The sequence below is a fragment of the Cyanistes caeruleus genome, unplaced genomic scaffold, assembly GCF_971803275.1.
Source record: "Cyanistes caeruleus unplaced genomic scaffold, bCyaCae1.hap1.1 HAP1_SCAFFOLD_69, whole genome shotgun sequence".
Taxonomy (NCBI): Eukaryota; Metazoa; Chordata; class Aves; order Passeriformes; family Paridae; genus Cyanistes; species Cyanistes caeruleus.
In genome coordinates, this window is record NW_028255886.1 from 1,986,045 (window position 1) to 2,012,079 (window position 26,035).

The following is a 26,035-nucleotide window of genomic DNA, read 5'->3' on the forward strand; positions in this document are numbered from 1 at the left end:
ACACCAGCTCAGGCCTGGAGCCAGAGTCTGTTGCCATGGCAACCATTTGACGTCCCATTTGCAGGCTCATGGGATCACAGAGCCACAGAATTGGCTGAGTTGGGAGGGACCCATGGGGATCCTCCAGTCCAACTGCTGGCCCTGCACAGGACACCCCAACAATCCTAACCTGGGCCTGGCAGCACTGGCCAAACGCTGCTGGAGCTTAGACAACCCTGGAGCTGGGAGCTTTCCCTGGGGAGCCTGTTCAGTGCCCCAGCAGCCTCGGGAGAAAAACCTTTTCCTCACACCCAGCCTAAACCTGCCCGCCTCAGCTCCAGCTGCTCCCTCCACTCCTGTCCCTGGGCACCAGAGGAAAGAGGTTCCCGCAGCCCCCAGCCAGGGACCCGCTCCCAAGGCTGCTGCCACGGCAACCAGGCCTGGCACCAGCTGGGATGCTCGGTTTCCATGGGCTGGGCTTCAGGAATGGCATTCCCCAATTTCCTGCTTCCACTACAACCGCGCTGCTGCTCACTTCCCTCTTCCGTCCCATGAAAAGCAGAAAAGGCAAAGATCCCAGGCTGGGATAAGAACAATTTATTGAGAACAGCAACGGGATAAGGAACAAACAGGAACAGAAAAATATTGGATAACAGAAGGGATAAGACAAACTATTCACAGTGAAAACTAAAATGCCACCGACTGGATCTTCCTGGCCACGTATTTCCTCCTGCCAAGAAACGACACTCTCCTCCTCTGGTGAGAGAGAGGGAGTCCTTTTCCTGCCCCTGGCAATGACCTGAGATGGGATTGAATATAATGACAGGGACATGGTCAGACTCTCATGTTCTTTGATCTCACATCATGACATTGCCATGGGCAGGAAAAAGTACAGGTGTCTTCCCAGCATGGATCACAGGGAACATAGATCACCAGGTCTCTTCCTAACCTCGGTCCTCCAAGGGGCGATGGAGCTGGAGCAGTGGACAAAGCTCTTCCTGCACTTGCGACACTTGCAGGGCTTCCCTTAGTGGTGCCTCCGTTGGTGTCTGGTCAAGTTAGAGCTGACTGAGAAGCTCTTCCCACACTGGGGACACTTGTAGGGCCTCTCCCCAGTGTGGATGCGTTTGTGGGTACTGAGGCTGGAGCTGCAGCTGAAGCTCTTCCCACATGCCCCACACTCGTAGGGCCTCTCCCCAGTGTGGATGCGCCGGTGGGTGATGAGGTGGGAGTTTTGCTTGAAGCCTTCCCCACAGTCAGGGCAGCGGAAGGGCCTCTCATCCGTGTGAATCCGCTGGTGCAGGAGGAGATTGGAGCTGCTGTGAAACCTCTTCCTACACTCAGGACACTCGTAGGGCCTCTCCCCAGTGTGGCTGCGCTGGTGGATGATGAGTTCGGATTTGCAGCTGAAGCCCTTCCCACACTTCCCACACTCACAGGCCCATTCCCCAGTGTGGATCATCTGGTGGCGGAGCAGGCGGGAGCTCTGGCTGAAACTCTTCCCACACTCCAAGCACCTGTAGGGCTTCTCCCCACCCTGAAGCTGCTCATGGACCACCAGCTCAGAGCCTTGGCTGGATCTCCGGCCACTTTCCCGGCACAGGGTGGGTCTTTCCTCCTCAGAGCACCCTGGGCTGGGTTTGGAGCCCCTCTTCCTGCGGGATCTCCATGGCTTTTCCCCCCAATTTGACTCCTGCACTGTGGAGCTGCTCAAATCAACCTCTTCCACGAGGTTCTGCCGTGGGGATTTGTCCTCCCTGGTCTCCATCCTCAGCTCCTTGTCTGGGGGAGGAAGGACAAGAGGATGGGATTTGCCTCCGTGCCAGAGGGAAGGGGAAGGAGATTCCCCCAGTGCGTCCCCAGTAGGACGGCGTCGGCAGCGGGGTTGTCCTGCAGCCGGGAGCCATGCTGGGCTGGGAGATGGAGCAGGAGAGAGGGGGAAAGGGGCACTGCCTTCCTCCTCACCTGCCTGGGTGTCCTGGGGCATTTTCCTCTTCCTTGCAGCCTTCTCATCCATCCATCCATCCATCCAGCCAAGGTTTGGGAATGAGAAATCCTGGTTTAGGAGAAAACAAGGAATGAGAATAATGAGTTTGAATTTTCCTCGGCCCAAGTGCCTCTCAAGAAGTCACCGGGCACCTGGGGTGTCTTGGTTAGAAAGGAAAGGTGTTTGCTAAGGAAGGCAGAATATCCATTGAAACTGATAAAAATGTAAGCAACAACCCCCTCCAAATTATTCTAATCTTGAAATCAAAGTGCTCTCTGATAAAGATATAGGAATAATAGTTCTTTTCTAAAGAAAGAAAAATGAAAACGCAGCAGTGAAAAAACAAAAAAACAACAACAAAAAAACAACCCACCAACAGTCAGAATACAACCTGATACCCCATTGATTGTCAGGGCTTTGAAAGTAGTCCAATTAAATGGTGGCTGCAGTCCTCCTGGAGTCACAGATGTGGTTCTGTTGAAGCAGTGATCCCATAGAAGGGTGTACCTTACCTCTGAAGTTCCGGTGCTGTAGATGGGTCTGGTCTCTCCTCTGGGAATCCAGTGGAGAAAGACTGACTGTGGTGTTCTGATTCTCTGATTATATCCATGCAGGAATGCTTGGCTCCTCCCCCTGGGTGGAGCATCTCACAATGGGATGATATCATTTTATCAGTCCTGCAGTGAGACTCAATGGCCCATTACCAGAAGATATCCCCCTGGAGGAAGGATGGGTGGTGGGAGAGATAAAGAACACTGCCCCACCCGGTTTTAACAGCTGGCCCATTAACAGAAGACATCCCCCAGTTATGAGGGATGAGTCATGAAAGAGATAAAGAAATCTGCTCTACCAGGTTTTAAAAGATGGTGATAGAATACATACTTCTGGTTACATCTTCCATTGCAGCCCAAGACATGACGTCCATATAAACCTCCCAAACACCAAGACTTAGCCCTGAAAATGCCTCCCAGGAGTTCCCCGTCTCTGTTCTCTCCCTTTTGGTGTTCAGGGGTTCCTCCCTGTCCCAGCTGCTGGGGGTCACGTTTGTACTGAGGGTCCACCATCTACTTGGTCCCTGCCCTTTCCAGGCTGCTGGGAGTACCAGGAATCTGAAAAGTTTCCACCATTTCCATCTCCCCACTTAGAGATGCTGGAAGTTTTTGGGGTCCCAGTGTCCCTGCTCCCCTTATTCCCTTCTTGGGGGTGCAGGGGGTCCATGGAGACCCCCACCCCCTCCAGGCTGTTGAGGGTCCTGCAAATCACTGCACTCCCCCTCTCTGGGCTCCCCACTTTGGGGTCCTGGGGATCAGAGGGCTCTGCTCCTCCAGGATGCCTCTGCCAGGAGCTGCCACTGGGAGCCCCCAATGTCCCTCCAAGGGGCACTTTTGGCTCAGCTTTGGAGTTCTTCATTCTCCAAGCATCACCGCCAAAAACCCAACCCAGGGGCCCTCCCAGGATATCTGGGCCAAGCTCCCCCACCCTGGTCACCTGTGGGATGGGAGGGTGATTATCCCATGGATGGGGGCTGTGTATTCAGGGAATGCTCAACTGAGATATACTGGGCCTGAGATCATACTGGGATAACAAGCACTTGACTGGGATTACTGGGAGTGTCTGGGAATGGCTATGGACATGCTGAGGGCAACTGGGATATACTGGGGGTGTCTGTGACCATACTGGGGATGACTGGGAACACACTGGGAACAGTAGGGACTGTGCTGGGGACAACTGGGACCCCATGCTGGAGACAACTGGGAACAACTGGGAGTGACTGGAACTATACTGGGAGTAATTGGGTGCAACAGCTCATACTGGGAGTGACTGTGATTGTAGTGGGAGTGACTGAGATCATCCTGGAAGTGTTTTTCTGTAGATCATTCTATCTTTCTGGTCTGTTTTCTTCTCCTTCTTATCCTACATACCTGGAACATTTTTGGATATCTTAATGTTACCCAAAATCTTAAGGGTTGGCACTTTTTAGGTTAAATGAGCTAACATTGTAAAGTTAATGCTTTGGTAAGAGTTTTATGTTCAGTTGGATATTGTATTAAACCCTTTGCCATAATTCCTTGATTGTCTATATTTTGCCAGTTTTGTGTCATTTTGACCTCTTAGTTCAGTTGTTAGAGAATGGTGCCAGTATCACTGAGTCTGTGGGTTCAGACCTTGTTGGGACATTCACTTAAGAGCTGGACTTGATCCTTGTGGGTCCCTTCCTACCAAGAATATTTTTTACATCTGTCCATGTTGAGAAGATCTGGTTATGGTTTCTCCTGTGCACCAAACTCAAGCACAGGAACCTTTGGTTACCACCAGCACTGAAGTGTTCTGAGTGTTACAGCCCTGCAGGCTATGAGACCCCACTGTGTCCTACTGGCCCCTTGGTTCCATAAGGATCTGGAGTGTCACACAGGTTTATGGCATTTGTCCTTGCTGCCCCTCACATCCCACTGCCCCACAAACAGCCCCGAGCCACCTGTGAGGGACAGGCCCTGCTGTGCCAGGCCTGGGCTCAGGGCTTGGCCTTTCTGCTTCCTCCAACCCAGCCAGGGCTTGCTCAGCATTGCAGTTCCCTGCTCAGAGCCTTTGGCTCTCGGCAATCCTGGCCTCCAGGATCTGCTCTCACAAGTCTCTGGAGAGCCTTTGGTTGTTCTTGCCCTCAGTGGGGCCGATTGAAGCTCCAAGGGTCTGGTAGTTTTGCTTCTGACTCCTTGAGCAATTTCTTCAGCCTCAAGGAGGGACAAAGGAGGATCAGGGAAAGGAGAAGGAAGCACAAGGTCGAGGAACCCCTGAATTCACAGGCCCCCACCCATGGGATCATCACCCCCCATCCCACAGGTAACTGGGGAGTGGGAGGTTGGCCCAGATATCCTGAGGGGTTGGGTTTCTGGGGGGATGTTTGGAGAATGAAGAACTCCCAAGCTGAGTGGAAAATGCCCCTTGGGGGATACTGAGGGGTCCCAGCATCCCTAAGTGGGGAGATGGAAACAGGGGAACTTTTTTGGATTCCTGGCACTCCCAGCAGCCTGGGACTGAGTAGAAAGTACAAGTGTTACCCCCAGCAGCTGAGACAGGGAGGAACCCCTGAACACCAAAGGAGGTGTGACTGGAACCATGCTGCAGATGACTGGGAGCAACTGGGCCCATCCTGGGAGAGCCAGGGTGTCACTCTGCCCATGACTGGAATCATGCAGTCATGGAGACTAGAGATGGGGAACTCCTGGGAGGCATTTTCAGGGCTAAGTCTTGGTGTTTGGGAGGTTTATATGGACGTCATGTCTTGGGCTGCAATGGAAGATGTAACCAGAAGTATGTATTCTATCACCATCTTTTAAAACCTGGTAGAGCAGATTTCTTTATCTCTTTCATGACTCATCCCTCATAACTGGGGGATGTCTTCTGTTAATGGGCCAGCTGTTAAAACCGGGTGGGGCAGTGTTCTTTATCTCTCCCACCACCCATCCTTCCTCCAGGGGGATATCTTCTGGTAATGGGCCATTGAGTCTCACTGCAGGACTGATAAAATGATATCATCCCATTGTGAGATGCTCCACCCAGGGGGAGGAGCCAAGCATTCCTGCATGGATATAATCAGAGAATCAGAACACCACAGTCAGTCTTTCTCCACTGGATTCCCAGAGGAGAGACCAGACCCATCTACAGCACCGGAACTTCAGAGGTAAGGTACACCCTTCTATGGGATCACTGCTTCAACAGAACCACATCTGTGACTCCAGGAGGACTGCAGCCACCATTTAATTGGACTACTTTCAAAGCCCTGACAATCAATGGGGTATCAGGTTGTATTCTGACTGTTGGTGGGTTGTTTTTTTGTTGTTGTTTTTTTGTTTTTTCACTGCTGCGTTTTCATTTTTCTTTCTTTAGAAAAGAACTATTATTCCTATATCTTTATCAGAGAGCACTTTGATTTCAAGATTAGAATAATTTGGAGGGGGTTGTTGCTTACATTTTTATCAGTTTCAATGGATATTCTGCCTTCCTTAGCAAACACCTTTCCTTTCTAACCAAGACACCCCAGGTGCCCGGTGACTTCTTGAGAGGCACTTGGGCCGAGGAAAATTCAAACTCATTATTCTCATTCCTTGTTTTCTCCTAAACCAGGATTTCTCATTCCCAAACCTTGGCTGGATGGATGGATGGATGGATGAGAAGGCTGCAAGGAAGAGGAAAATGCCCCAGGACACCCAGGCAGGTGAGGAGGAAGGCAGTGCCCCTTTCCCCCTCTCTCCTGCTCCATCTCCCAGCCCAGCATGGCTCCCGGCTGCAGGACAACCCCGCTGCCGACGCCGTCCTACTGGGGACGCACTGGGGGAATCTCCTTCCCCTTCCCTCTGGCACGGAGGCAAATCCCATCCTCTTGTCCTTCCTCCCCCAGACAAGGAGCTGAGGATGGAGACCAGGGAGGACAAATCCCCACGGCAGAACCTCGTGGAAGAGGTTGATTTGAGCAGCTCCACAGTGCAGGAGTCAAATTGGGGGGAAAAGCCATGGAGATCCCGCAGGAAGAGGGGCTCCAAACCCAGCCCAGGGTGCTCTGAGGAGGAAAGACCCACCCTGTGCCGGGAAAGTGGCCGGAGATCCAGCCAAGGCTCTGAGCTGGTGGTCCATGAGCAGCTTCAGGGTGGGGAGAAGCCCTACAGGTGCTTGGAGTGTGGGAAGAGTTTCAGCCAGAGCTCCCGCCTGCTCCGCCACCAGATGATCCACACTGGGGAATGGGCCTGTGAGTGTGGGAAGTGTGGGAAGGGCTTCAGCTGCAAATCCGAACTCATCATCCACCAGCGCAGCCACACTGGGGAGAGGCCCTACGAGTGTCCTGAGTGTAGGAAGAGGTTTCACAGCAGCTCCAATCTCCTCCTGCACCAGCGGATTCACACGGATGAGAGGCCCTTCCGCTGCCCTGACTGTGGGGAAGGCTTCAAGCAAAACTCCCACCTCATCACCCACCGGCGCATCCACACTGGGGAGAGGCCCTACGAGTGTGGGGCATGTGGGAAGAGCTTCAGCTGCAGCTCCAGCCTCAGTACCCACAAACGCATCCACACTGGGGAGAGGCCCTACAAGTGTCCCCAGTGTGGGAAGAGCTTCTCAGTCAGCTCTAACTTGACCAGACACCAACGGAGGCACCACTAAGGGAAGCCCTGCAAGTGTCGCAAGTGCAGGAAGAGCTTTGTCCACTGCTCCAGCTCCATCGCCCCTTGGAGGACCGAGGTTAGGAAGAGACCTGGTGATCTATGTTCCCTGTGATCCATGCTGGGAAGACACCTGTACTTTTTCCTGCCCATGGCAATGTCATGATGTGAGATCAAAGAACATGAGAGTCTGACCATGTCCCTGTCATTATATTCAATCCCATCTCAGGTCATTGCCAGGGGCAGGAAAAGGACTCCCTCTCTCTCACCAGAGGAGGAGAGTGTCGTTTCTTGGCAGGAGGAAATACGTGGCCAGGAAGATCCAGTCGGTGGCATTTTAGTTTTCACTGTGAATAGTTTGTCTTATCCCTTCTGTTATCCAATATTTTTCTGTTCCTGTTTGTTCCTTATCCCGTTGCTGTTCTCAATAAATTGTTCTTATCCCAGCCTGGGATCTTTGCCTTTTCTGCTTTTCATGGGACGGAAGAGGGAAGTGAGCAGCAGCGCGGTTGTAGTGGAAGCAGGAAATTGGGGAATGCCATTCCTGAAGCCCAGCCCGTGGAAACCGAGCATCCCAGCTGGTGCCAGGCCTGGTTGCCGTGGCAGCAGCCTTGGGAGCGGGTCCCTGGCTGGGAGCTGCGGGAACCTCTTTCCTCTGGTGCCCAGGGACAGGAGTGGAGGGAGCAGCTGGAGCTGAGGCGGGCAGGTTTAGGCTGGGTGTGAGGAAAAGGTTTTTCTCCCAAGGCTGCTGGGGCACTGAACAGGCTCCCCAGGGAAAGCTCCCAGCTCCAGGGTTGTCTAAGCTCCAGCAGCGTTTGGCCAGTGCTGCCAGGCCCAGGTTAGGATTGTTGGGGTGTCCTGTGCAGGGCCAGCAGTTGGACTGGAGGATCCCCATGGGTCCCTCCCAACTCAGCCAATTCTGTGGCTCTGTGATCCCATGAGCCTGCAAATGGGACGTCAAATGGTTGCCATGGCAACAGACTCTGGCTCCAGGCCTGAGCTGGTGTCCATGGCAACCACCCCTGGCATGGGGTCCCCATGGAGCTGCAAGGGACTGACCAACAGGTGCTGTGATGGTTGCCATGGAAACAAAGCATAGCAACAGTGGGCTGTGTTGGTTGCCATGGAAACGGAACATATAAACAGGGGGCTGGTGATGGTTTCCTACCAAGGATCAGATTTGTTACAGGCCCTCAGAGGGGCTCTATGGCTCTTCAGAGTCTCCAGGCTGTTCAAGAGCTGGAATGTCACAGGCACAGACAGGGTCTCCATGGAGACCCACCAGGGGTTTCTGGGGATGCTGAAGAACCGTGTGGTCAGACACAGTCCCAGCAATTCCCCCTGGTGACATCCCAGGGGACCTTGGGCTGCAAAGGCACCACTCTGTCACAGGCACTCCCAGGTGTGCCAGGTGTGCCTGTCCACGGTGACATCCCAGGAGTCCCCAGGCTGCCAAAGAGCTGGGATGTCACAGACAGTCCCAGGGCTTCCTGTCATGGGCAGAGTGGGATCTTCAGGAAAAAGCTTTATTGCTTTATTGGAGAAACTCCTGCTGTGTCATAAGGTGGAGAAATGACACCCAAAAGCTACCAGGGATCCGCAAACCCTTCCAGGATGCCTCGACTATGAAATTCTTTCAAAGAGAGGAGACTGGGAGCATCTGGATCCAATCCCGGAAATACAAGAATAAGAACACCAAAACAAACTTGCAGAAAACTCTTTTATCTTCCACTATCCAACCATTCTCTTGTTCACATGACAACACAGAGACAAAAAACTTTGGAAATTTGGTGTTTAAAACAGTCCTAATTCCTGCTGGAGTCTTTTCATCAGTCTCTGTAGAGAAACAGAAGTCTTCTTCTGCTAATCTATGGAGTTTCTCACAAGAAAACTCTTTCTGTTATAGCTTTCTATTTCTCTGATGCCAGTTGCCTGGAAATCTGTCATCAGATTTTTCTCCTCCCATTTCACATCACTCTGAGGTGTGTTATGGGTCAAATGAGTCTAGGGATGTCATTTTTAAGGATGAGTTATTCAAAGGCAAAAGTTCTTTTTTCTGTCTCTGTGAGCTTCCCTGGAAAACAGAAGTTTTGTCTACCTCAAACGGCCCCAAATCTTCAACTATTACTTCTCTCCACTCTGTTCCAGCACCTCACTGTATCACAATTATTCTACCTTTTGCTCAAAATCCATACTTTGAACACTCCATTCCTTCCAATATACTCTGTCATGAATTAAAGGAGGTTTTTCAGAACACTATTGTCCATCTCCATAGGTATAACAGAAAAATATTTCAGCTTATAAAGCATCTCCTTATTCTCTCTTCCCCATCTAAAACTTAACTCTTTTCTTCACTGTCTTTGATGGTTTTATGATGTCCTCTTCATATTGATTGCCTCTCTCTTTGCGTCTCTGGGAAAAAGGAGTAATCTTTAAGTCTCATCCAGGTAGTAAAAGAGTGAAAGTCTTGGAAAGCTGCAAATGTTCATGGTGTCAGGTTTCAGTTCAGCAGCAGAAACTGCAAACCAAGCCAGGCCGGCCGGCTCCATTTCTCCCCCCCTGCCCTCTGTATTCTTGTCCAGCCTGGGCGGGGGGGGGGAGAGGAGGCTGAGACAGAGCCCTGTTACCTCTTCAGAAGCCAGAAACCAAAGAGATCAAGAGAATCCTGGCTTTACACCTTAAGGTGGTGTTCGCAAGTTGATCTCACTTCTGAATGGTTAAAACCGCTGCCAATTCTCAGAAATGACCAATAATTGGTCAGGAGAAAAGACTCCCATCAGCCACCAGCAGCTTCAACTTCCTTAGCTCCCAAAGGTATTTTAAAGGTAAAGTCACCGTATGACAGCAAGTCAAATATAAATGCTGAGAATCCACCGAGCACCCCAAGAGTGTTCTGCCCGCAGGATGTGCGCAAGTCCTGCATGATAGGCACAGCAGTGACACTGTTCACAGTGCCACTTTCCATGGTCCTCTGCTATGTCGGATTCTGGTGGTGGAAGGACAAGAAAGGGTAAGTTGTTGTTCATCTCCACCCTCCAGCTTCTTGAAAGGCTGCTCATAGTCAGGAAACATTCCCAGTGAGGCTACTGTGCAGTTGTGGATAGTCCGTGTTTGCCCAGATAACTCTGCTGAGAGGTCTGCAGCTGCCCAGGCCTTTCATTGGCCTCTTAATTGCTGGGCCTTGTCCTGGGGAGCCCGCTGGGGCTGCAGCCAGTGGTGGCTCCCACTGAGGCTGCCTGGCCAAGAGCAGCCCCAGGAGCAGTGAGCAGAGGCAAAGCAAGGTGGGCAGGAGAAAGAGCGGGGACGAGATTGCCCTTGAAAGGCAGAGGTGCTCTGGGGCCCGCTCCTGGCCAGGGACCCTGCCCAGAGCCATCCCCTGCTCTTCAGGGCCTTGAGGGGCAGCTGTCCAGCTGGGCCAAGCTGTGCCAGCAGCTCCAGCCATGCTGGGGAGCCTTGGCCGCTCTGGGCCCTGCTGTGCAGGAGGGTCCCTGTGTGCCCATGGCAGCTGGGGGCCTCAGCCACCTCCTCTCTCCACAGTCACCCTGCTGCAGCTCCATCTTTCCGGCCAAGAAGGCGTCCCTCTCCCTTGCCTCCAGGGAGCCCAAAGACTGTCTGGTTTGACAGCTCTCAGACATGGCCTCAGAAGGAGGAATCATTCCGGAAAGCAGAACACCAGCACTCCATGCCTCCTCCACGGCCTCCCAGCCCAGCTGTGAAGAGGAAGCCCCCTGAGATCCCCCCACCTCCTCCCCTCCTGAGCTGGCTACCCTGGTCCAGCTAGAACTGAAAGTGGGCCAGCCATGGCAGGGCTTGGGCCACCAGCAGCTTGGGGCATCTGCTCTTGGCTACAAATAACACGTTACCTGTGGGTAACAGCCAGAGGCAGTTTTCCTACTGTTTTACCTTCAACAGGGAAGAGCTGAAGATTGGTCCCATGCCCTGTCTCATCCTTCGCTCTTTTGATTTACATATACCTAGGTGCTTGCTGAATCTTTTCAAATAACTTTATTAACACTTCATGTTTTACTGCACCTACCAAGACAAAAAAAAGAAACATTAAAAAAAATTCTTCAGTTTAGACTTCATTTTTACTGTGGTTGGGCCTCTCAAATTTTGAGCAATTGATTTTCCATGGTACCTCTTCCCTTTTCCTTCCTATCTACCAAAAGTTCATCTGGACATGAAAATCAACAGAATTACTGAGATTCACCTCAAAACCCAGAGGAGAATCTGTCACAAAATATTCTCTCTGTGTACTGCACAACAAGAAATATTCAGAGGAAAATACTGTGGGGGCTGAGGCTCCTGGAACTCCCAGAATCCTGAGCCTGCAGAGGAGGCAAACAGCCCTGGCAGTGGCTGAGGGGAATTCTCCTCACAGACTCCTTGGAAAATGTGTCACTTCAGGAGGGGAAAGCTTTTAATCCTCTGCCTTACCTTCCTCCTGTGCTAAAATGTAAGGCTCCTCCTGAGAAAATACTGAGCTACAAACAATTTTTTATTGCTCAACAAAGCTACTCAGGTGCTCGACTTAAAGAGTAAAACTAAATGTGGTCAGAAATTTCCTATCAAAGCCCATTTGCAGAGAAACCCCACCATATGTGAGCAAATACTTATTAGCACCAGTTCACTCTAAAGATTGCTCCTTTTTTGTCCCACAGAGAGTATTAGAACCATTTGTTCTTGACAGGACTCCTTGGATGGCCCCCAGACCTGGCTCCTCACCATGCTTTGCCTGGGCTGTTCATGCAGCCAGGCAGCACCACCTGACTTTGCCACCCTGTTCAAACCTTGGGCACAGCATGCCACAGTCCCCTCTGGTGCCACGGTCTCCTCTGGTGCCACAGTCCCCTCTGGTGCCACAGTCCCCTCTGGTGCCTCGGTCCCCTCCTGGCTTGTGGCATGTCCCTGCTGCTGGAGGAGCCCTGCTCGTGCTGCTGCCTGCGTTCAACAAGGCTGGTGCTACTCTCCAGCCAAAGAGAGAATAAAGTCACCGCTTTTGGCAGCTCATTGGAACGAGTTCAACACTTCCTCATCTCTATCACAGATAAAAACCCACATACTCCTAAAACCCACATACCAGCAGCATAAACTCACCTCATCTACAGAGATGAGGAGACCTGAGCAAACAGAAGGTTGACTTTCAAGCACATTGGGTTTTTAATTTAGTGGAAGCCCTCAGTCGTTCACAAGCCTTATTTGTCAAACTGGACTGTGCAATGCTATTCTCTTGCTCGTGCTAAAGAGGAGCCAGGGAGAAATTAGCTAAGAAACCTGAAACAGTTGAAGCTCAGGCCTGGCACACAAATGGAGCAGGGTGGCACCTGCCCACTTTTCCCGCATCCCTTTTCCTGACAGACAAAGGCGGATGTGGCTCCACTGAGGGCACCATGGAAAGGATTCTGATATGTGCTCCCATCTAGATTGGGATCAGAACATGGATTATCTGGAAGCCCTGGCACATGACAGTTTGAGATCCATGGAGAATGCTGGAGGCAAGTTCTCAATGTCCCTTTCTGAAGTAACCTCCCTTTGCCCCCCAAAGTAATCCTGGCTAGCTCCGTTGAGGGGCTGGGGGTCAGGGAGATTCTTCATGACCAAGAAAAAAGACCAAAGATCTGCTTCTCCCTCTGGGGTAACAGAGGATGTTTATTCTGGCTGGCTTCCAGGGGGGAGAAGAGGCCGGGGATCCCTTTCCCGGACTCTTTCAAACCTCGGGAGAGGGGTGGGGAGACATATAACACCAACCAATGGGATAGCATTTCAGGGACAGAGAGGGGAGGGGAAAAACACGTCACAGCTGCAGGGAGGGTTTACAGAGAAACTAAGTAACTCCCAGAAATATGCACTACTACATCTCCACCTATTTTGTAATATATAATTAAATGAATGGTAACGAGCTTATACGACTTACTGACCTGAAGTGGCCCACCAATTCCCATTTGCGGGCTGGTGAGGGTTACTGTGGTCTGCCAACTCTATATGGTTGACATCTGAGGTAGCTGAGACTAGCTTAATTATGCTTCTGTACAATATTTTGCTTAGCACTCCGAACACTAACGCCGTTAGCAAAATAATGACTAGCAGTGACAGAATAGTTTTCACTACTGAAGCCCACCACCCCGAGAGTCCCCAGTTTTTAAACAGTCTATTGAACCAGTCATCTGCTTCTTGCTTGACTTGTCCGATCATGCTTTTCATCTCTCAGTGTGGCATGGCTGTTAGGAGCTTTTGATGTCAGATTCATGCAGCAGAGACCCTCGAACTCCTGGCACTCGTGCCCATGGAGCAATAGGAGAAAGTCTATTGCTGCACCATTTTGGAGTGTTGCCTGCCTGGTGGCGACACTCTAGGAGGGCACTTAGGGCGCTAGATGTTAAATTTCCCTGTTTTACCACCCAGCATTCTAGGTGTCCCAACTCACCTAGGGCCTTGGCTGCAGCCACCCAAGGAAGGAAAATGGATGCAGCAATTCTTTTTGATTTGGACCAATGGAAAATCTCTGAGTCACAATTTTCATCTAATTTTGTAACACCTCTTTTGAATTTTTTTTGGTCAAGTTGTATTTATGGGTCCATTCGCCAATTAATGCTTGATTGGGTGCTAACAGTGATAGATGCCCTCTGGTACACAGCCCCCCAAGAAGACGGGATGGAATTCCTGCCCATGCACGGTCCCCACAAATGAGGAACAGCCCTTTGGGGAGGCTTTTGGGATGTGTATGAGCTGAAGAGTACACTGATGTAGCTTAGCACACAGCACCACCTTCTTGCTGTGAATTCTTCTTGATGTTGTACTATATTGTGGAATGTTTCTTTATGAGTTGGAGGACTGACCCTAAAGTGTACACAGTATAATGCTGGAGAGGAACCCAGCAGCTCTAACTCCTGGGGTTCCTGGGTTGCCTTAGGAAAATGGGGCAACCAATCTTCAACGGGGTTTCTTAACTCTGCTTCTATATGAGTGCTGTGTAATTTATTACCTGCTTCAGGGGTCAGTGTATTAAAGCTGTGTGTGAATTCATCATGCTGCAAAGGAATTCCTACCAGGCAGGTAGACATAGGATTTTTCGCTGCTGCAGTAGATAGACAAATGTTTTCTTGCTGAAGTGTTTGTGTCAGGGTCACCCAGATGTTCTGGCGTGGCTGTGGGACGATCCAGGCCACTGTCAGGCTGCTCAGTGCGAGCAGGATGACAGCAGAGTTAAGGCTCATCATGGATTTGAGTAAGAGGTAGGTTATTTCTAAAAAAAAGAAAACAGACATTTTTTAAAACATATTCACAGTTAAAGTATGCAGGTCAGAGGCTAGAGAGGTTTCTTCTTGATCTCTCCACCGGCATCTTCTCTTGGAAGCAACAGCCACTTGCTTCTCTTCTCTTCTTGCTGGGGCTGGATTCTTTGGAACAAAAGGTTTTACCCATTTCTGAGGAATCCATCGGGGGCCTGAAGGGGTGGATACACACGTGTAGCTACGGCCCCCAGGTGACAAGTTCATAGGGGCCCTTGGTTTGCCAAGTTTCAGGGTCCCTGATTAAAACTGGTGGACGCTGTGACAATTAAAACTGATCACCACTGTTAAAATGCCGAGTCACAGGAGGATTCATGTATTCAAATGAGCAGTTTAGGAAGTTAATGGTAAACAGAGCTTTACAGAGTTTCTGTTGTGGAGACATCCACACTGTCTCGCTACCTTGCCTGGCTAGGACTTGTTTGAGCATCTGCTGTGTACGCTCAATTACAGCCTGACCTGTGGGGGAGTGGGGGATGCCAGTTTTATGTTCCACTCGGCACTGCTGGACAAATTCCAGGAACTCCTTGGATTTATATGCTGGGCCATTATCTGTTTTAATTTCTTTAGGGATTCCCAACATGGAAAAGGCCTGTACTAAGTGTTGTTTAGCATGTACAGACTTTTCTCCTGCATGAACAGAGGCATACACTGCTCCTGAGTATGTATCAATGCGCACGTGTACATACTTAAGGCGACCAAAACTGGGGATGTGAGTGATATCTGTTTGCCACACTTCACAGCTCTTAAGGCCTCGGGGATTAACCGCCAGGCCTAATGATGGCACTGCCTCAAGCTGACAATTGGGACAGGTAGCCACAATGGCTTTAGCCTGATCCCGTGTCAGCTGGAACTGACGAATCAGTCCTGGCACATTTTGATGGTATTGCTGGTGACTTAACTTTGCCTGTTGGAACACATCTGGGAGACGTGCCTTTTCAGCTGAAGCAGCAAGGGAATCCGCCTTCCAGTTCCCCACAGCAATTTCACCTGGCAACGGGGTATGCAACCTTATATGCATCACATAGAAAGGTTGTTCTCGATTTGAAACCAAATAAATCAGTTTTGAAAGCAATCTAAAGAGATGTTCATTCTCAATGTCCTTGAGAACTGCCTGTTCCGCTCTGGACACCACTCCTGCTACGTAGGCTGAGTCAGTAACCAAATTAATCGGTTCTGAAAATTTTTCAAAGGCTCTCACGACCACAGCCAGTTCAGCTATCTGGGGTGACCCCTCTACAAACTCAACATCAGCTTCCCATAAGCTGAGTCTGTGGATTTCTCCAAGTCATCACCGACTTGTGGGATGTCCCAGATGCATCAGTGAACACTGTGAGAGCTTTGAGTGGCTTTCAGCCCCTTTTCTCACGATGAATGAGATGGAATTCCTCATGAAACAATTTGTGTGCTGGCACATGAAATGAAATTTGCCCACTAAAGCTGTCCAGAGCTAACTGGAGGTTAGCATTGCTCTGCAGCAAATGCTCAAACATCTCTTTGGTCAGTGTCTCAGGGGAGTTTCTGCCTTCTCCAGAGAGCCTGACTGGGAGGTGCCTACACATAAAGTCACAACCTACCAGTTCCTGCAGCCTTACCCTGGCCTTTTGAATCAGCTGAGCCATCAGCTTTTGTGGCTTGGTGATAGTTTTGGGTCTTTGATGGGAGAGGAAAATCCATTCTATTATTAAGAGTGAATTTCTCTGCCTCTTGTCCCTTTGGAATATTAACCCATGTAGATGTGGCAATTTCCCCAGGACAGTAAATTTGAAAGGCAGCTCCGGTTTGAAGTGGTGTGCCTGTCTTTCTGTCAAGGTCTTTTGTGCCTTTTCAATTACAGTTTTTGCTTCTGGAGTCAGCTCCCTTGGAGACAGCAGCTCTCTCTCCCCTTTCAATAAATTGAGTAGGGGGCTCAGGTCTTCATTCGTGAGACCTCACCATGGTCTGACCCAGTTTAGTGACCCACATAGAGAATGGAGATCTGTTAGAGTTTTAGGATTACGAATAATTTCCAATTTTTGCGGAACAACAGTCCGTGCAGTAATTTCCAGGCCCAGGTATTTCCAAGGTGGCATTCTTTGAACATTGTCTTCCTGCAATTGGAATCCAGCAGAGGTTAAAACTTTAACCACTAGGTCAAGGGTGTCTTGCAGCATGTTCTTATTGGGACAGCATTCTAAAATGTTGTCCATGTAATGCAAAATGATGGCATCTCTCTTTTCAGCACGCACTGAGAACAGCAAAGACCCCCACATACCACTGGCAGATGAAGGGACTTGCTTTCATCCCCTGAGGTAATACTGTCCAGTGGTACCATTTCATTTTCGTTGGGGCTTCTCGGTTAATTGTGGGAATGGAAAAGGCAAACATTGGCGCATCAGCTGGGCGCAGGGGAATTTGAAAAAAACCAGTCTTTAATATCCAGTACTGCTAGAAACCAATTTTGTGGTAACGTAGTCGGGGATGGCATACCTGGTTGGAGAGACCCCATGTCCTCTATTTTTTTGTTTATTTCTCTCAAATCTTGAAGGAGGCGCCATTTATCTTTCCCTGGCTTTTTTATTACAAACACCAGGGAATTCCAAGGGCTGGTTGTTTCTACTAAGTGTCCCTTGGCTAATTCTTCTTCCACCAATTTTTCTAGCGCCCCAAGTTTTTGTTTGCTGAGAGGCCACTGATTCACCCAAATTGGATTATTATCTAACCAAGATAGCTTTTGGACAGGACCCTCTACAGTGGCCTCCTACCCAAAAATCCTGAGGTGCCTCAGGAATTGTTAATTTCACTCTCCACTGGGACATGGTGTCTCTTCCCCACAGCGGGCACTTGTAGTCAATAACAAAAGGTCGGACACTAGCTACCCTACCATCTGGGCCTTCAATCTGGACAATACCTTTAGCAATTTTAGCCAGTTTCATTCCTCCAACACCCTGTATTTTTCCTGCCACCGGTTGTAGTTCCCAACGTGAGGGCCACACCTTTTCAGGTTTGATAGTCACATCTGCCCCAGTATCAATTAACCCTTCTACATGGAGATGTTCTGATTTATGTGTTAAATTACATCCCATAATGGGCTTGTCTTCACCCACTACTTCTGCCCAGTAGACTCCTGGTGCTTTGTCATCTACTGGGACTTCTGTTGGAATAGGGATCACTTGGGCTATTACCTGCCCTTTGTCTACATAGTAAGGTGGTTGGGGGCACCTAGCTAAGAGAATGAAGTGTGTTCGGTCTCCCTTAATTATCATGGGAGCCACCTCAATCTCTATTGGTGTGTGTGCTGTGTCTCCAATAGCAAAATACCTACTATCCAGTCCAGCCAGGTCTTGTGAATTATCCTGCAAGTCTACTCCAACGACTGTCTAACGATCAGATCTGAAACAAAAATCTTGAGAAGTTACAAGTCTGAATCGCTTTTGCAGTTGCCAGACCTTATTAGGCAAACGTTTTTCACAATTATATTTTTGCAGTTTTTAACCCCCCTCCCCCCTTTTCATTAAAGGACAGAGATTGGCCTCCGCTTCATTTATGTCTGCACGTCAAGTGGGTAAGCGCTGAGACCTAAGTTTTTTGGCAAGCTGGTATCAGTGTGTTTCTGTTGTTTTAAAGGACAGTTTTTAGCAAAATGTCCTGGTTTTCTGCAGTGAAAACAAATTCGCTGTTGCTGGTCAGACGTCATCTGTTCACTCCTTGTTTCAGATGAAACTGCAGCAACAGGTCTTTGGGTGGTCCAAGGAGGTCTCTTTTCCTGTGAAAACATCTCTGCTTTCCTCACACAGGCTTCTGCCATCTGTGCAAGTGTCGGAGGTGGGTCCATTGGCAAACTTAGAATGACTCTACGGCAAGACTCATTAGCATTTCTCTGAGCGATTTCCTTGATTAATTCTGCCTGTGCCACGGGGTCTTCTACCTGATGGGAGACTTGTTCTCTTAATCGGTCTAAGAATTGCAGGAATCCTTCTGAAGGCATTTGTTTTACATTAATATAACTACCCTTAGTCTCAGCTGTTGGTAGATGGGTAAAAGCTTTTCTGCAGCGACAGTGATTTTATCTAGCACGGCCTTTGGCAAGGCCATAGTTTGGTCTTCAGGTTTTTCCCATACTCCTTCACCACATAAATGCTCAAAAGTTATAGCATTATTTAATAAATCTACATTTTGGTGATTGTTTTTTAATAATTCCAACAGTATGTTTTTTAGAAATCGTTTCCATGTATTTTCCAATAAATCAAATTCAGATGGCGTAAGCAAACACCTAAAAAGATCTTTAATATCTGTAGGAACTAAATCATTTGAGGTTAATGTTGTTTCAACAATGCTTTTAAATATTTCACTATTACGGCCAAATTCTCTTTGAACTTCGCAAATTTCTTTTTTGTCTTGGTATGAGAAGGGCTTGTAATGCTGGTTCTGTGGTCTTGTTCCAGTAAAAGTTACTGGAGCAGCAGTAGGGAAAAAAGCTGAGTCCCAGTTTCCAGGTTCCCCATTTCCGGGGGTTGTATTGAACCGGCAGGCAAGAGAGGTTTGACCTGTCTGGGAACCAGCAAAGTTAGTATTTCCCCATCCCCCAGGGGCACCTCGTGACTCTACAGGGGGAGCAGGCTGAGAGGATCCACCCTCCCATCCCCCGGGGTGTCCCCCAGGGCCATGAGGGCAGATTGCAGCAGCACAACCACACCCGCCTTTGGAATGTGGTGAGGCAACCTCACCTCCCTGCTCATTCTTGGGCCCGCCCCCTGGACCATGGGAACTGGGAGGGGCTCCACCCCTCACCCCCAGCCCGGCCCAGCCCCCAGCCCTGCCCCCGGCTCTCGGCACATTTCCAATCCCCGCCCCAGCTCCTGCCCCATCTTCGCCCCCCATCCCGGCTCCCGCCCCATCTCCGCCCCTTGCCCCACCCCCTGCCCCATAAGAAGCAGGCAGAGGGGAGGGGTTATGGGCGGGGTAGGGGGGAGGGGAAGGAGGGCATGTGGTCGGCACCATGATGGCCTGGCGCATGTTTCTGAGTAAGTTTTGCCGAGCCCCCCCACTCCTTGCAGGGAGGACTTTAAGCTATGCTTTTAGGGGTTTTCTGCGGGGAGGGAAGGATATGGGAAGGAGTTTTCATCTGCCTGCACAAGGCAGACGGGGTCAGTACACTCCAGGGATTGTCTGAGCCCTGAGAGACAAGCATCTGGAACTCTCATAGAATATGCTTCAGACGCACTCTCTGACCGGGAAGCTGAGGGAAGGGGGAGAGGGGAAGGAGCCAAAGATTTTTTTAGCCTTTTCTCGTGTTTTTATAGAATTGCTTTCCGAATTAAAATGAACAGTGAGAGGTATTTACCAGCTGTGCTCTCCCCCAGTTCAACTTGCATAGTGAGTGTTTTTCCAGCCTTTTCCCAGTCAGGCAGGGAATCAATACTCAAATCCGGAAAATGCAAAAAAACCCATTTTATGAATTTCCTCAGCTTATTTTTTGGGAAAGTGATATTTCCAGCCTTTAAAATATTCTTAATATGGGGATAGTTATTCCTTTTCTGTGTATAAAAACGAGAACCCATGGCCGATATTAAGGCTTTACTACACAGACTGGTCTAACCTTTTTTATCATCGAGAAAAGTAGAAAAGATCCAAACTGCGGTCAGGGTTTAAAAACCACCGCGGAGCCTGGGACGCGCCGCCGGTACCTCCCCCACACACACCATGTGTAGTGCCACGTGGGCTCCCCTGATCCCAGTATCGGGGGGAGGCTCGTCTGGCACCGGCACCACACCACCATGCCTCGCTAAACCCCACAACAACCACCGGATCTCCCGCACCCGCCCTGCGCCCCCCCCCCAGTACCTGTTTCCTGAAGGATGTGGCGGTGTTCCAAAAAAAAGGTTCTCGGTCCGAGTTGACTCGTGTTCTCAGCGAGCTACCAACTCGACCCCCGTCAGTAAAGACTGCGGGGTAGGTGACGTTCCCTAGGCTTATTAAAACACCAGTGGGGTGTTTTCCAGCTGTCCCAAGGGGTTCTGAAGCCCCCACAATGGGCGCCACCTGAAGTAACCTCCCTTTGCCCCCTGAAGTAATCCTGGCTAGCTCTGTTGAGTGGGGGGTCAGGGAGATTCTTCACGACCAAGAAAAAAGACCAAAGAGCTGCTCCTCCCTCTGGGGTAACAGAGGATGTTTATTCTGGCTGGCTTCCAGGGGGGAGAAGAGGCCGGGGATCCCTTTCCCGGACTCTTTCAAACCTCGGGAGAGGGGTGGGGAGACATATAACACCAACCAATGGGATAGCATTTCAGGGACAGGGAGGGGAGGGGAAAAACACGTCACAGCTGCAGGGAGGGTTTACAGAGAAACTAAGTAACTCCCAGAAATATGTACTACTACACCTTTCCATGTAGAACAATGAGTGTCAATGTGGCAAGAGCTCACTCACATGCCATTGCCTCCTGAAGATGCCACCTCCTGTAATGGTTAACAGTTCTGTTTGTTGTGGTGTGTTTTTGTCGTGGTTTTAAACCAGTAACTAAAAACTACTTATTTTTTTTGTTGTGAGATATGGATTAAAACAAGAGCAAAACAGGCTTAAGACTTAAAAAGGAATAAAGACAGTTTATTAACAAACTACAAGAATGAGAATACCAGAATAAACTTTCAGAAAACCCCCTTATCTTCTACATCTTAACTATTTCTCTGTACACATGACAACATAGAGATAAATAACTTTAGGATTCTGGTGGTTAAAAAACAGTCTTAATTCTTGCTACAGTCTTTCATCAGTCTTTGTAGAGAAACAGAAGTCTCTTTCTGTTAGCTTACGGAGTTTCTCACTAGAAAACTATTTTTCATCATAGTTTTCTATTTCTCTAATGCCAGCTGCCCGGAAATCTGTCATTAGATCTTCTCCTCCCATTTCACATTGCCGAGGTGTGTATGGATCACAGAGTTTAGGAATCTCATTTTTAAGGATAAGTTATTCAAAGGCAGAAGTCTTCTTCATTTGTCTCTGTGAGCCTTCCTGGAAAACAGTTTTCTCTTTGCCCCCAAAGCTTCAAAATCTTCACTCAACTCAATCCCAGCAACTCACAGTATCACAAGCACTCTCTCTCTCTTCTGCTCAAAAGTTACACTTTGAATATCTCATTCCTCCTAATACTCTTATCATGAATTAAAGGAGTCTTTTTATACTATTATTGTCCATCTCCATAGCTTTAACAGAAAGATATTTCAGCTGTAAAGCATCTCCTTATTCTCTCTTTCTTATTTAAACTTAACTCTTTTCTTCACTGTTTTTAGTGGTTCTATGATGTCTCCTCTATGTTGATTGTCTCTCTCTCTGTCTTTCTGAGAAAAGGAGTAATCTGTATGTTTATCCAGGTAGTAAAAGAATTAAAAGCTTTAAGAAAACTGCAAGAGTTCATGGTGTTAAGTTTCAGTCTAGCAGCAAAAACTGAAAACCAAGCTCGGCTGGCCAGCGCTGCTTCTCTTCCCCCTCCCCCCCCTCCACCCCGCGGCCTTGTAGGCCTGGAGAGGGGGGGGAGGAGGCCGAGACAGAGCCTGCTACCTTGTCCGAAGCCGGAAACCAAAGAGAGCAAGAGAATTCTGTCTGTACTTCTTAAGGGGGTGTTTACAAGTTGAATTCACTTTTTAATGGTCAGATCTGCTGTCAATTCTTGGAAATGACCGATAATTGGTCAGGAGGAAAAACTCCCATCAGCCACCAGCAGCTTCAACTTCCTCTCCCTCCAAGCTGTCTTAAAGGTAAAGCTACCCCATGACAGTTTTGTTTGAATGGTTTCTCCCGTTATTCCCCTAAGTCATTGGTTTGCTCCTAGTTTGTATCCTCCTACCCACCTATCAATCCTGCCTCAAGCCTACCCCTTGTTTTCCCATGTTCCCTGTCTGTCATTACACCCATTTGTCAGTCTTCCCTTAGGCCAGCCTCCTACCTGAACCACCCCTTTGGAAATCCCCTAATCTCCAATTCCCCATTCGCCCATGTGACCCACTCTGCTCCCCTTGTTTCCCCTATTGTATTGTTGAATGGAACCTTCCACTCCTCCCATAGCTTCTTCCTATTGGTTAAAATTTTGTACCCTCCCTCTAGACTCCCCCATATAAAGACCCACACACAGTTGTGTTCTTGGTCTTCAGTCCCTGGACCCTCCAGTGGAGTAAAAGCCTTTGGAACCCATACTGGAGGTCTCCTCCTCATCCTTGCCTCCATCATATGCCTACCAATATCTTTGTGTCATAGCGCATTTGCTCTAAGCCTCACCTTGGGTCACCCCGCTCCCAAGTGTCACGATCCGCTAACACAAGTGAGAGGTGTGAGAGGTTCGTTTGAGCTCAGAATGCGAAAAGGACACCAAGGGATTTAAATCACAACAGCAGTAATGCATCTTTATTTTAGTGCCTGCAGCAAGGGTTATGCGATAGAGGAGAGGGAGAGAGAGAGGGGGAGAGAGGGATAAAGAGGCAAAATGCAAAGAGAAAAAAGGTGGGGGGGTTATAGCTACCAACAGACAAGACAGGGTCGCTGGTGTCTTCTTCCATGGAGAAATCTCTCTCAAAGAAAATAACTTGGAAAAGTCATTTTTACAATCTGTTTCAAAGCAAGGGGCAGCTGGCCAAGAGGTGGGGAAATTCCTTGGCTATTTTGATGAGACCCCTTGCTCTGGGAAGCAGGTGTAAGGTACAGAACAGGCCGCTCCTTACAAGTCCCTGCTCAGCAGCAGGAATGAAGGCAGTGTACCTTGACAGCACAGCAAGCACGCCTGCAAACCATCACCTGGCAAGCTTCCACCTCAACCAGGCCAGAACTCCTGCACAAAGTCCCTTGGTGTCTTCAGGGTCTCGGTCTCTGTTCTTGCAATGGTTGTGAGGCAGATGAGGGAAACTTCAGACTGTTTCTTATACCCTAGTAACCTCAAATGACCCCAAATTACCACAAATAACCCCAAATTACTCTAAAGGACCACTCTGACCCCATACTTGACCCCAAATGACCCTTCTGGCCCCACACCTGACCCCACCGGACCCAGACATTTACCCCCTGCTGAGCTTGGTCCTAAACAACCCCAAATCCTTCAAAAATCCCCAAAATTTGACCCTGGGAACTTCCTGGATGAGCAGGGTCAGTTCCAGTGCAATGAGGCCTTTGTGCCCTTCTCGGCCAGTGGGCACCCGTAAAATCCCATAAATCCTTGGGGTGGGGTCCTAAATCCTTCTGGAATTCCAAAATTCCTCGGGGTGGGGACTCCAGACCCATTTGCGACCCCCACCCCTGAAACCCCCAGACTATTTTGGGACCCCAAACCCAAAGCTCCCAGACCCTTTAGGAACCCCCCAGACCCTTTTTGGGGTAGCCCAGGCCCTTTTAGGACCCCAGACCCTTTTGGGATCCCGTAGCCCCCAAAGTCCCCAGACCCTTTGGAATCCCCTAGGCCCTTTTGGAATCCCCAACCCCTGAAACCCCCAGCCCCTTTTGGGACTCCCAGCCTCTTTTGGGACCCGCAGTCCCTCTAGAGACCCCCATCCCTTTGGGACCCCCAGCCCCTCTGGAGACCCCCAGCCCCTTTTAGGACCCCCAACCCTTTGGGGTGGTGCAGTGCTGATGCCCCCTCCCTACAGGGCAGTGGCTGTGCCTGGGGGAGGCGCTGGCGCGGGTGGAGCTGTTCCTGTTCTTGACCTCACTGCTGCAGTACCTGCGGCCATGACCCCCAGCATGCCCCGAGGAGCTGCCCACGGCCCCCCTGGAGAGCAGCTTCGCCAACATCAATGCCCCACATTCTGCTCTGCCTGCTGCTTCGATGAGACATCCTCCCAAGATGCCCCTTCCAGCCATTGCTGGGAATTCATCTCCCATCATCCCAGATCACAGTTCCGCGCCCAAACCTCCTGCCGTGCCCCGCGCCCTAAAGAGCCCGGTTACAGCTCCCCAGGTTCCCCCCAAGTGCTCCCGAGTTGTATACATTCACCCCGAGGACCTGCAGCCATGGCTCAGACGCAAAAGTGTTCTCCAAGTGCCTCCCCACACCGCAAAACGCGCCTTCCGAGCCACTTCCGGGACTACAGCTCCCATCATGCTCCGTGCCTCACTGGAACCCATTGGAGCTGCGTCTACAACTCCCGTGACGCTCTGCGGCCCCAATAAACCGCTTTATACTGGCGCCTACAACTCCCAGCATTCCCCGCGCCCCATGGAGCCCCTTTACAGCCCCCCAAGTGCCCGCCCAGGCCTCGAAGGGCCCCCAGATTCACCTCCCTCACCTCCAAGTGCCCCCCTGGGCCCTGAATTGTCCCACAGAATCCCTAAGTGCCCGTCCAAGTGCCCCCCTGGCTCCCCCAAGTGTCCTTCAGACCCCCAATTTCTCTCTAAATTCCATCCCCAGACTCAAAACTGCCCCAAATGTTCCTCAGAAAAGTCTCCATGTACCCCAAAGTGGCCACTTTTACCCTGTCTGAGAAAATTTTTATAATGATAACCTAAGGATTAAAAATAGGACTAATTAGCATAAAGAGAGAGAAATAGTGGTCAATTAATTAATGAACGGAATTTTGGTACTTAGAACCAAAGCAAATAATGTTTTTAGTTGCTCAAAATGTATCAATTCTTTTATATAAATATAAAAATTAGGTTATAAATGTCATGAATAAAATCTCTCAAGAAATCCACCCTGGTTCAAATACTGTGTTTAGTTATGTACATTTAATGTTCTTATCCCATTTGTAAACCTTGTACCACTTGTTTACTCCGATGGTTATTAGTAATGTTAATTAGTTACCAGTTTCTGAAGTGTTTTAAAGGTTCTTTTGAGACATTCCTCTATCCCTTTCCCTTACTTCCTTGCTACTATGTAACAAATCTGCTCCCATGGGGGCTGGGCCACACTAACAAAAGATACCCATTAGAAAGGTACACCACAGAAACTGCGCCCAGGGACACTGGGTCACACTAACAAAAGAAAGTCCCATGAAGCTGTGCAGCTGAGCAATATGCCAACTAAGGCATGCAGGACACCAAAACAACGATCTAACAGAGGAATAAAAGGACAAGGGAAACATATTCTAGCAACCTACGATGAAAGATCATCTCCCTGCATCACCTAAGCCTGCTTAGGAACCATCTTCCTGCATCACCATGACCTAAAGAGGACTGGAAAGGACTGACACCCCAAGACAACGAGCCAGAATGACAGGTCTCCCGGCTACTCTCATGAGGATGGAAGCCCCAGATCTGCAGTGTGTACTGCAAAGCTGAATTATGCCTTCTCCTTGGAGCTGCCAGTGTAGGAACAGCTATGGTGCAAGCAATCCCTTGGGCCCCCCACCCCAAGAGCTGAATCCTAATTAAAGGCATCAAACAGGAGTCTTGTCTCCTGGCCAATTTCTTTCAATAAAAATATAAAATAATATAAAAATTAAAATTTTATTTTTATTAATAAATTAGATTAATGTTAAAGAAAAGTTGATAAATGTTTTCAATGTTTTGGGATGTCAGTCCCAGGTGGGTGATGACAGACACGCTGAGGCTCAGAGTGAGGAGCAGGTTGTTCAAACAGGGGCAGCCTGCAAGTGGCTCATTCTTCTCCATGACCAGGCCTTCTAAGGAGACATTCAGAATCAAGATCACTTGGGGAATGCTTCTGTCACCTCTT

At 49.4% G+C, this 26,035-nt stretch overlaps 1 long non-coding RNA gene and 1 pseudogene across 1 annotated transcript; one reads left to right on the plus strand and one right to left on the minus strand.

Annotated features, from left to right (window-relative positions):
• LOC111944703 (uncharacterized) overlaps positions 1-26,035 on the plus strand; it is a 224,935-nt pseudogene that overhangs the window by 8,837 nt on the left and 190,063 nt on the right.
• On the minus strand, positions 12,736-16,317 carry LOC147646985 (uncharacterized). The gene is made up of 2 exons (XR_015281691.1): positions 15,964-16,317; positions 12,736-15,926 (listed from the first exon to the last, which is right to left on the minus strand). It is a non-coding gene; the product is annotated as an uncharacterized LOC147646985 (long non-coding RNA).